At 45.3% G+C, this 12041-nt stretch overlaps 1 pseudogene; it reads right to left on the reverse strand.

Annotated features, from left to right (window-relative positions):
• Nucleotides 1-1254: 1254 nt before the first annotated feature.
• Nucleotides 1255-11789, reverse strand: LOC116679435 (exportin-T-like; annotated as a pseudogene).
• Between the last annotated feature and the right edge of the window lie 252 nt (nt 11790-12041).

Here is a 12041-nt window from a genome sequence, read left to right on the forward strand (position 1 = left end):
TATTGAAGGAAGGTTACATGTCAGCCGTTGAGATGGCAGCGCATCACACCAAGGCTGAAACTAATGATATTCACCATTATTATCTGATTAATCGATTAGTTGTCGGGTATATTAGGACTGCACACAATCGTTTTTTATCGTCATCGCGATATAACACATAAACGCATCGCAAAAAAGCTCTGCAACACATCGTGTAGAAGACTAAAAAAAACTTCTTAAAATCTAACTCACTGCCTTTTACATATAATACAATGTTCGCTTTGTTCAAGAAAAGAAAAGGTGGAAATGATTTTCTTTCATTTGTTTTAAATACAACAAGCAGTTGGTTGTATTTTAGCAGATACTGAAAGCAGCCAGAAATGAGAAAACTTTGATATCTGGTTATTTATGCCGAGGAGGAATATCGTTATCACAACATTCAACAACGTTATCACGTATCTTCTCATATCTATATCTCTCTCTATCATATAGATATAGATATGCAGCCCGTGTCTCTAACTGTCAGATGATGAAAGGGTGAAAAATGTGGACCAGCGTTTCCCCAAAAAAGCCCGAGATGACGTCCTCACAACTCAAAGATATTACTGTCCCAGAGGAGACAAGAAAAAACTAGAAGACGTTCACATTTAAGACGCTGATACACTCGAGTTTCACTTTACTTTCATTGAAAAAAAAGAAAAGCAAATCGAAATAGTTAGTGAATAAATTATTAATCATTATTAATCTCGCTGCGTTCTGACAGCTGTCGTCAGCCTTTTAACTTCAGCTGTAATCTGTGTGTGGAAGCAAGGCAATCAACGAGCAAAGTCCAGACCCCCCCCCCCACCCCCCCCCTTCGTGCCTCCCAAAATAACATGATTGATTCCAACGCTCTTTGCCAAGTACAAATCTCTACTTTCATTAATTTTGGGTCTTATTCTATTTTATAGCATTGTAAAACAAAGTGAAGTGTTGTTGAAATAGTGTTGAGTAAAAGTTGACATATTCCAGTCTGTGATTATCATCAACATCCATTCCTTTAATTTTAGTCTCAATAATTCCTAATTTTGCGTTTCTAACTAAAACATTAGGGATAATTTCCTAGTTAGTAATGTTAGTGTTACATAATGTAAAAAACATCAAAAAAGTGGCCAACATTGGGGAAAAAAAGCATCAAAAGTGTTGGAAAAATTGACAAAACGCACGAAAAAAAGTTTAAAAACATCATTTTAGTCTCGATACTTTGACACGTTTGTCCCTTTTTCCGACGTGTACCTTGAACTTGGCGGGTGATCTGGCTGATGAGCGGGATGAAACCTGCAGGTCTTGGCCTCGCAGTCCTTGAGCATGGGCTCGGAGGCGGCGGGGACGAAGGGCAGCACCTCCTCCTCCATGCAGATGATCATGCGTGCAGGAAGGAGCGGACCGAGCTGCGGAGCGGCCCCCGCTGGACGGGGCAGCTCAGCGCCGGCAGGAAGGTCTGCAGACAGTCCCGGTACACCTCGGTGCAGCCGCACTGCTTCACCGTCTGCTTGTTGCTGAACGCCTTGCTGGTCCGACTGCAGACACAGGAGACCAGGTCCGGTCAGGCTACACCCACACTCCGGTTTCACTGTTTACCCCCAATGTTAACCCCCAAGTTGACCCCCATGTTGTCCTAATGTTAACCCCCATGTTGTCCTCAAGTTAACCCCCATGTTGTCCTCATGTTGTCCTCAAGTTAACCCCCATGTTGTCCTCAAGTTAACCCTCATGTCGTCCTCAAGTTAACCCCCATGTCGTCCTCATGTTGTCCTCAAGTTAACCCCCATGTTGTCCTCAAGTTAACCCCCATGTTGTCCTCATGTTGTCCTCAAGTTAACCCCCATGTTGTCCTCAAGTTAACCCTCATGTCGTCCTCAAGTTAACCCCCATGTCGTCCTCAAGTTGTCCTCAAGTTAACCCCCATGTCGTCCTCAAGTTAACCCCCATGTCGTCCTCAAGTTAACCCTCATGTCGTCCTCAAGTTAACCCCCATGTCGTTCTCAAGTTAACCCCCATGTTGTCCTCATGTTGTCCTCAAGTTAACCCTCATGTCGTCCTCAAGTTAACCCCCATGTCGTCCTCAAGTTAACCCCCATGTCGTCCTCAAGTTAACCCCCATGTCGTCCTCAAGTTAACCCCCATGTCGTCCTCAAGTTAACCCCATGTCGTCCTCAAGTTAACCCCCATGTCGTCCTCAAGTTAACCCCCATGTCGTCCTCAAGTTAACCCCCATGTCGTCCTCAAGTTAACCCCCATGTCGTCCTCAAGTTAACCCCCATGTCGTCCTCAAGTTAACCCCCATGTTGCCCCCATGTCGTCCTCAAGTTAACCCCCATGTCGTCCTCAAGTTAACCCCCATGTCGTCCTCAAGTTAACCCCCATGTCGTCCTCAAGTTAACCCCCATGTCGTCCTCAAGTTAACCCTCATGTCGCCCTCAAGTTAACCCCCATGTCGTCCTCATGTCGTCCTCAAGTTAACCCTCATGTCGTCCTCAAGTTAACCCTCATGTCGTCCCCAAGTTAACCCCCATGTCGTCCTCAAGTTAACCCCCATGTTGTCCTCATGTTGTCCTCAAGTTAACCCCCATGTCGTCCTCAAGTTAACCCCCATGTCGTCCTCAAGTTAACCCTCATGTCGTCCCCAAGTTAACCCCCATGTTGTCCTCAAGTTAACCCCCATGTTGTCCTCATGTTGTCCTCAAGTTAACCCCCATGTCGTCCTCAAGTTAACCCCCATGTCGTCCTCAAGTTAACCCTCATGTCGTCCTCAAGTTAACCCCCATGTCGTCCTCAAGTTAACCCCCATGTCGTCCTCAAGTTAACCCCCATGTTGTCCTCATGTTGTCCTCAAGTTAACCCCCATGTCGTCCTCAAGTTAACCCCCATGTCGTCCTCAAGTTAACCCCCATGTCGTCCTCAAGTTAACCCCATGTCGTCCTCAAGTTAACCCCCATGTCGTCTTCAAGTTAACCCCCATGTCGTCCTCAAGTTAACCCTCATGTCGCCCTCAAGTTAACCCCCATGTTGCCCCCATGTCGTCCTCAAGTTAACCCCCATGTCGTCCTCAAGTTAACCCCCATGTCGTCCTCAAGTTAACCCCCATGTCGTCCTCAAGTTAACCCCCATGTCGTCCTCAAGTTAACCCCCATGTCGTCCTCAAGTTAACCCCCATGTCGTCCTCAAGTTAACCCCCATGTCGTCCTCAAGTCGTCCTCAAGTTAACCCTCATGTCGTCCCCAAGTTAACCCCCATGTCGTCCTCAAGTTAACCCCCATGTTGTCCTCATGTTGTCCTCAAGTTAACCCCCATGTTGTCCTCAAGTTAACCCCCATGTTGTCCTCAAGTTAACCCCCATGTTGTCCTCAAGTTAACCCCCATGTTGTCCTCAAGTTAACCCCCATGTCGTCCTCAAGTTAACCCTCAAGTTAACCCTCATGTCGTCCTCAAGTTAACCCTCATGTCGTCCTCAAGTTAACCCTCATGTCGTCCTCAAGTTAACCCTCATGTCGTCCTCAAGTTAACCCTCATGTCGTCCTCAAGTTAACCCTCATGTCGTCCCCAAGTTAACCCCCATGTCGTCCTCAAGTTAACCCCCATGTTGTCCTCATGTTGTCCTCAAGTTAACCCCCATGTTGTCCTCAAGTTAACCCCCATGTTGTCCTCAAGTTAACCCCCATGTTGTCCTCAAGTTAACCCCCATGTTGTCCTCAAGTTAACCCCCATGTCGTCCTCAAGTTAACCCTCAAGTTAACCCTCATGTCGTCCTCAAGTTAACCCTCATGTCGTCCTCAAGTTAACCCTCATGTCGTCCTCAAGTTAACCCTCATGTCGTCCTCAAGTTAACCCTCATGTCGTCCTCAAGTTAACCCTCATGTCGTCCTCAAGTTAACCCTCATGTCGTCCTCAAGTTAACCCTCATGTCGTCCTCAAGTTAACCCTCATGTCGTCCTCAAGTTAACCCTCATGTCGTCCTCAAGTTAACCCTCATGTCGTCCTCAAGTTAACCCTCATGTCGTCCTCAAGTTAACCCCCATGTCGTCCTCAAGTTAACCCCCATGTCGTCCTCAAGTTAACCCCCATGTCGTCCTCAAGTTAACCCTCATGTCGTCCTCAAGTTAACCCTCATGTCGTCCTCAAGTTAACCCCCATGTTGTCCCCATGTTGTCCTCAAGTTAACCCTCATGTCGTCCTCAAATTAACCCTCATGTCGTCCTCAAGTTACCCTCTTGTTGTCCTCAAGTTAAACCCCCATGTTGTCCTCAAGTTAACCCCCATGTTGTCCTCAAGTTAACCCCCATGTTGTCCTCAAGTTAACCCCCATGTTGTCCTCAAGTTAACCCCATGTTGTCCTCAAGTTAACCCCATGTTGTCCTCAGTTGTCCTCAAGTTAACCCCATGTTGTCCTCAAGTTAACCCTCATGTTGTCCTCAAGTTAACCCTCAAGTTAACCCTCATGTTGTCCTCAAGTTAACCCTCATGTTGTCCTCAAGTTAACCCTCATGTTGTCCTCAAGTTAACCCTCATGTTGTCCTCAAGTTAACCCTCATGTTGTCCCCGGGTTGTCCCCATGTTGTCCCCATGTTGTCCTATATCAATGTTCTTTTTAATCCCCAAAATAACATGATTGATTCCAACGCTCTTTGCCAAGTACAAATCTCTACTTTCATTAATTTTGGGTCTTATTATATTTATAGCATGTAAAACAAAGTGAAGTGTTGTTGAAATAGTATTGAGTAAAAGTTGACATATTCCAGTCTGTGATTATCATCAACATCCATTCCTTTAACTTTAGTCTCAATAATTCCTAATTTCTGCTTTTCTAACTCAAACATTAGGTATAATTTCCTATAAATGAGCTTTATTGACCATAAATTACAAAAATAACTGTAAAACTAAAGTTAATAAGTTAGTGTTACGTAGTGTTGAAAACGTCAAAAAAAGAGAAACATTGGAAAAAAGCATCAAAAGGTTTGAAAAAAGGGACAAAAATGTAAGAAAAAAGTTAAAAACATTGATAAAAAGCTTCAAAAATGTTGATTTTTAATTTTGATGGGAAGACAACGCGTGGGTTAGCCCCCTAGGATCTCCCAATGCATCATGGGAGAAATCTGAGAGACACCTGATTCTGAGACATCCGAGAGACACCTGATTCTGAGACATCTGAGAGACACCTGATTCTGAGACACCTGATTCTGAGACATGTGAGAGACACCTGATTCTGAGACATCTGAGAGACACCTGATTCTGAGACACCTGATTCCGAGACATGTGAGAGACACCTGATTCCCAGACATCTGAGAGACACCTGATTCTGAGACACCCGATTCTGAGACACCTGAGAGACACCTGACTCTGAGACACCTGAGAGACACCTGATTCTAAAACACCTGAGAGACACCTGACTCTGAGACACCTGATTCTAAAACACCTGAGAGACACCTGATTCTGAGACACCTGAGAGACACCTGATTCTAAAACATCTGAGAGACATCTGATTCTGAGACATCTGATTCTGAGACATCTGAGACACATCTGACTCTGAGACACCTGAGAGACACCTGATTCTAAAACACCTGAGACACATCTGACTCTGAGACATCTGAGACACATCTGACTCGGAGACATCTGATTCTGAGACATCTGATTCTGAGACAACTGAGAGACACCTGATTCTGAGACAACTGAGAGACACCTGATTCTGAGACATCTGAGAGACACCTGATTCCGAGACATCTGAGAGACACCTGATTCTGAAACACCTGATTCTGAGACACCTGAGAGACACCTGATTCCGAGACACCTGATCCCGAGACATCTGAGAGACACCTGATTCCGAGACACCTGATCCCGAGACACCTGAGAGACACCTGATTCCGAGACACCTGAGTCCTGACCTGGCGAAGCCGACGGCGTGGCTCAGGCAGTCGGCGAGGGCGGCCTGTCTCTCGTCCTCCGTCTCCTGCAGCAGCTTGGCGAGCAGCAGGCGGAAGGCGTCCATCAGCGGCAGCAGCAGGCTGCGCATCAGCGCCTGCTTCCTGTCCACGGGACTGTCCCCGTTCACGATCAGGATCCCCGCCGTCTCGAACATGAACAGCTGGTCGTCGCTGGTCAGCAGCGCCAGGAAGCCGTTGTCCTGGACATACGGGAACCCGCATCAGTGATAAATAATAACAATAATTTATAATGTTTATTTATCTCCAGTGGGGAAATTACAGGACGGAGGATTGGATCACGGACTCAGGATTACATTTTTCTTTTAAGATTATTTTTGGGGCATTTTTAAGTTAATACAATTTTCAAATAGGATTTGTCAGCTTAATAACTAAGATTTTCCAGGTATTTAAATAAAAATAAAAAAAATTTACTTCATAAATTATAAAATTTAGATTTTTTATAACTAAGCTTTTCCAGGTATTTAAATAAAAATATATTAATTCATAAATTATCAAATAAAATTTTGATTTTTTGTAACTAAGCTTTTCCAGGTATTTAAAGTTAAAAAAAATATAAACTCGTAAATTATTCATTTTTTACAGATTTTTTTTTTTTTTTACGTAAACTTTCCAGGTATTTAAATGAAAAAATAAAAAAATATATACAGTATATTTTTTGTTATATTTACTGGGATTTTTTGGGGCATTTTTTTCTCCTGGACACACGGGACACCCCAGAAGGGATCAATTATTATTATTATATTAATAATAATTCATAATGTTTATTTATCTCCAGTGGGGAAATTACAAGACGGAGGATTGGATCACGGACTCAGGATTAGATTTTTTTTTTTAAAGATTTTTTTGGGGCATTTTTAAATTTATACAATTTTCTAATAGGATTTGTCAGTTTTTTAACTAAGCTTTTCCAGGTATTTAAAATAAAAAATATTAATTCATAAAGTATAATTTTTTTAAATTAAGCTTTTCCAGGTATTAAAATTAAAAAAAAATATTAATTAATAAAATATTTAAAAAAAATATATTTTTTAACTAAGCTTTTCCAGGTATTTAAATAAAAGAAAACAATATATATTAACTCGTAAATTATTAATTTTTTTTAAAGATTTTTTTTTAACCTAAGCTTTCCAGGCATTTAAATAAAAAAAAATAAAAGACTATATACAGTATATTTTTTGTTGTTTTTTTTCTGGGATTTTTTGGGGCATTTTTAGGCCTTTATTGACACGACAGCTGAGGATGAAGGGGGGGGGGGGTTACATGCAGCAAAGGGCCACAGGTTGGAGTTGAACCCTGGCCCATTGCATCAAGGAGTATAACTATATTTGGGTGCCCCTCTACCAACTGAGCTACCCGGGCGCCCCAGATGGTCATGTTTCCGAAGCAGCTGCTTCCCTTCCTGGAGATGTTGATACTTACGGGAGGAGCGAGCTCCAGCAGGTCCTGGATCCTGGACAGGATGTCCTCTATGAAGGCATTCATGTGTTTACTGTGAACACACAACATCCCCGACGTCATCACCGACAGTCAGGAGAACATCTCAACGGACACGTTAAAACCCGACAGACAGCCCCAAACACCCAGATGTAAACCATAGTCCTGGTCCTGGTTTTACAGACTTTGTTTTACCTTCGGCAGGTATGCCACATTATGATTTTTCCCTCTTCCTTTTCTAATACTTTAACGGATTTTACTAAGGCTACATTTACAAAAAATAAGGATTATCTTCTGATACATTTGACCCTCTCATTCCCCCTGCTCTGGCGTTTCCCCCTCTCATTCCCCCTGCTCTGGCTTTTCCCCCTCTCATTCCCCCTGCTCTGGTGTTTCCCCCTCTCATTCCCCCTGCTCTGGCTTTTCCCCCTCTCATTCCCCCTGCTCTGGTGTTTCCCCCTCTCATTCCCCCTGCTCTGGCTTTCCCCCCCTCTCATTCCCCCTGCTCTGGCTTTTCCCCCTCTCATTCCCCCTGCTCTGGTGTTTCCCCCTCTCATTCCCCCTGCTCTGGCGTCTCCCCCACATCATTCCCCCTGCTCTGGTGTCTCCCCCTCTCATTCCCCCTGCTCTGGCGTCTCCCCACATCATTCCCCCTGCTCTAGTGTCTCCCCTTCTCATTCCCCTTGCTCTAGTGTCTCCCCCTCTCACACAGAGATCTCTGTTGCCTCAAAACTCAGTTTAAAAACCAAAACCTAATGGTGTAAATTTAGCCTAATTCCATGACTTTTTCAGGTTTTCCATGAACACAGAAGTTAAAATAAAATCCTGAACTTGTTGCAGGAATACTTTAAGCCCCATGAACATGGATACCCTGTGCACTGTGAGGTGTTTCTGTTATTTTGTCCACCCCTCAGTGAGCGTTAGAAGAGAGAAGCTGGACTCACTGCAGGGTCTTGATGAATCTGGAGAAGAGGTAGGCCACCCGGCTGCGGACCTTCGGGCTGTTGTGTCTCAGTCCTCTTTGGTCCAGAAACGCCATCTGACAGTGAACACAACACGCTGCCGTTTGAACACGTTCAGTCACACAGACGTTAGATCAGAGACCTGATGATGAAGAGTCACTCACCAAAACGTTGGGGATGTGTTGAGGCTCCACGATGAAGAACTTATCGTATCGAACAACCGTTTCAAAGAACTCCAGAGACACGGAGCTGTGCTGGTAGCTGCTCACGCCGCACGACACCAGCTGAGGATTCAAAAGGAAATTGTATTGATTCGATTCTTCCTCAAACTTAAAAGGGTAGCTTTGGGTTGTTTTTTTTCAACCTGCACCCTATCTTCTTTTGTTTTTGTGTGTAAGTGACTGATGGAAACAACAATCTTTGAAATTAGTCCATTACTATTCATTACGAAAACAAGCTGAAATGTAATGTTAACGGGCAAATGTTCAGTCAGCGTCCACTAAAAGTTGTGTTGTTGCCGCTGACAGACTCATTATTATTCTAAGTGTCTGATAACATTATGTATAGGATCCTTACAGAGATAGAGCTTTAGTTAAAGAGTAAGATCCTTTTAGTTTAACTTGAAACAGAAATCACCATCACCAAACCCACCAGACTCCATGTAAATAATCACTACTTTTAGCATGTATAGAGCAGCATATCTCCACCAGACTCCATGTAAATAATCACTACTTTTAGCATGTATAGAGCAGCATATCTCCACCAGACTCCATGTATATAATCACTACTTTTAGTGTGTATAGAGCAGCATATCTCCACCAGACTCCATGTAAATAATCACTACTTTTAGCATGTATAGAGCAGCATATCTCCACCAGACTCCATGTAAATAATCACTACTTTTAGTGTGTATAGAGCAGCATATCTCCACCAGACTCCATGTAAATAATCACTACTTTTAGCGTGTATAGAGCAGCATATCTCCACCAGACTCCATGTAAATAATCACTACTTTTAGCGTGTATAGAGCAGCATATCTCCACCAGACTCCATGTAAATAATCACTACTTTTAGCGTGTATAGAGCAGCATATCTCCACCAGACTCCATGTAAATAATCACTACTTTTAGCGTGTATAGAGCAGCATATCTCCACCAGACTCCATGTAAATAATCACTACTTTTAGCGTGTATAGAGCAGCATATCTCCACCAGACTCCATGTAAATAACCGTAATTAAAACAAAGGAAAGCTGTTGACCAGAACTTATATATGTAGTGTACGACTGACCGTCCTCATCATGTCCTGCAGGCGCTCGTCTTCGCTGTGTCCCCGGAGAAGTGAGCGCCGTGAGACGCTGGCAGAGCTTCGCCCAACATGTACAGCAGCCGGACGGCCACCTCCACCTCCATGAACTGAGCCGTCTGCCATTCCTGAGGAACAAAACTCAAGATAAACTGCTCTGTTGAAGACAGAGGGTCTGGAGTGCTTACGAGTTCAAACCAAAAATGAAGGTGCTCTTTGAAAGGGGAACGCAAAAGTTCAAAAATGAAGCAGCCGAGACGCTCTTCTAGCAAAAACTTAAATCCTTTATGTTACAGGCTATTTTAAAGACATTGTTAGTTGCAGGTTGGAGCATCGATATAATTTTCTTTTTAACCTAGAGCGAGTGATGGTGATTATCTTCAGAGTGAGTAGTGACTCTAAAGTCACTGTGAGAGAAACTGCTCTGGCGTGTCCCCCCCCCTCTCATTCCCCCTTCTCTGGCGTGTCCCCCTCTCATTCCCCCTGCTCTGGCGTCTCCCCCTCTCATTCCCCCTGCCCTGGCGTCTCCCCTCTCATTCCCCCTGCTCTGGCGTCTCCCCCTCTCATTCCCCCTGCTCTGGGCGTCTCCCCCTCTCATTCCCCTGCTCTGGCGTCTCCCCCCTCTCATTCCCCTGCTCTGGCGTCTCCCCCTCTCATTCCCCTGCTCTGGCGTCTCCCCTCTCCATTCCCCCTGCCCTGGCGTCTCCCCTCTCATTCCCCCTGCCCTGGCGTCTCCCCTCTCATTCCCCCTGCTCTGGCGTGTCCCCCCCCTCTCATTCCCCCTGCTCTGGCGTGTCCCCCCCCCCTTCATCCCCCTGCTCTGGCGTGTCCCCCCCCTCTCATTTCCCCTGCTCTGGTGTCTCCCCCCTCATTCCCCCCTGCTCTGGCTTCTCCCCCTCTCATTCCCCTGCTCTGGCGTCTCCCCCTCTCATTCCCCTGCTCTGGCGTCTCCCCCTCTCATTCCCCTGCTCTGGCGTCTCCCCCTCTCATTCCCCCTGCTCTGGCGTGTCCCCCCCCCTCTCATTCCCCTGCTCTGGCGTCTCCCCCTCTCATTTCCCCTGCTCTGGTGTCTTCCCCTCTCATTCCCCCTGCTCTGGTGTCCCCCCCCCCCTCATTCCCCATTCTCTGGCATTTCCTCCTTCTCATTCCAACTACTTGGGTGTCTCCCCTCTCACTTTCCCAACATTTAGAGACAGATATGGTGATAAAACCCACTAAATATGCCCAACTAAGTCTTCTTCAAACCAAGGGAAAACTGAAACAAATGAATGAATGAATAAAAGAATGAATGAATGAATGAATGAATGCTGTCTCACTGCATCGTGTTGGTGAAGACTCGTCGTACGGCCTCCAGCAGCAGCTCGGGACACACCTGGGCCAGACGGTCCAGCAGCATCTTCAGCTGCTTCCTGTACTCCACGAACATCGCCTCGTCTTCGCCCTGACGACCACAAGCACAACAGCGGCTCTGAGACTGCAGAATGCAACAGGTCTGCCAGTAGAATGACGAGGAGGGTCGGGAATAGCGATACTAAAACTAAAATGATGCCAGAACCGATTCTGTCCTAATCGCTCCCTCTCTTCCGTTACTTTGTTAACAGTCGTTTTTAAAATTTTTTGTATTTTTGACAGGCCAGCTGAAGACATGAAAGGAGAGAGAGGGGGGGGAATGAGATACAGTAAAGGTCTGCAGGTTGGAGTCAAACCCACTACGTCATATGGGCGCCTGCTCTACCAACTGAGCTACCCGGGCGGCCCCGTTAACAGTTTCTAACAGAAATAAAATATATTATGGATCATTTTATTGTAGCTGACTCCACCAGCTGACTTCTCTATTGGCTGTTGGACAGGAGACGTCTCTGACGTCCTAAAACCAGCCTCTGGAGACTCCACCAGCTGAGTCTCAGCGACACCATCAGCGTCTTTGAGTCGAGCCGGTTCCGTTGCTGAAACTTTTCTCTGCAACGTTCTAAAATGTTAAAACGCAAACCTTTGGTCTGATCTGAACTTCAGGAGCTGAAGAAAGACGCACGGCCGTCACCAGAAGAATAAAACTCGCTCACCTCGTTTTCAAAGTTGTACTCGTCGTCGTACGTCAGTTTCTTCATGACGGCCAGCATGAGCGCTGCGAGGGCAGAAGAAGCCGCTGTATTATATATATTTTACATTTTAAATACTAGTGTTGGCAGCGCCGTCTCCAATCAAGACTCACCTCGATGTTTGTCTTCTGCTGGTCTGTCAGCTGAGGAGAGCTACAAAAACAAATGGGGAAAATTATTTCTAAAACTACACAAAACTATTTCAACTTCAACAGAGCGGCCTGAAGTTATACGTTTGTCTGTTTAAGAGAATAGCAGAGCCAGTGAGTGAGTGAGTGAGTGAGT

The sequence above is a fragment of the Etheostoma spectabile genome, unplaced genomic scaffold (assembly GCF_008692095.1).
Source record: "Etheostoma spectabile isolate EspeVRDwgs_2016 unplaced genomic scaffold, UIUC_Espe_1.0 scaffold00013045, whole genome shotgun sequence".
Taxonomy (NCBI): Eukaryota; Metazoa; Chordata; class Actinopteri; order Perciformes; family Percidae; genus Etheostoma; species Etheostoma spectabile.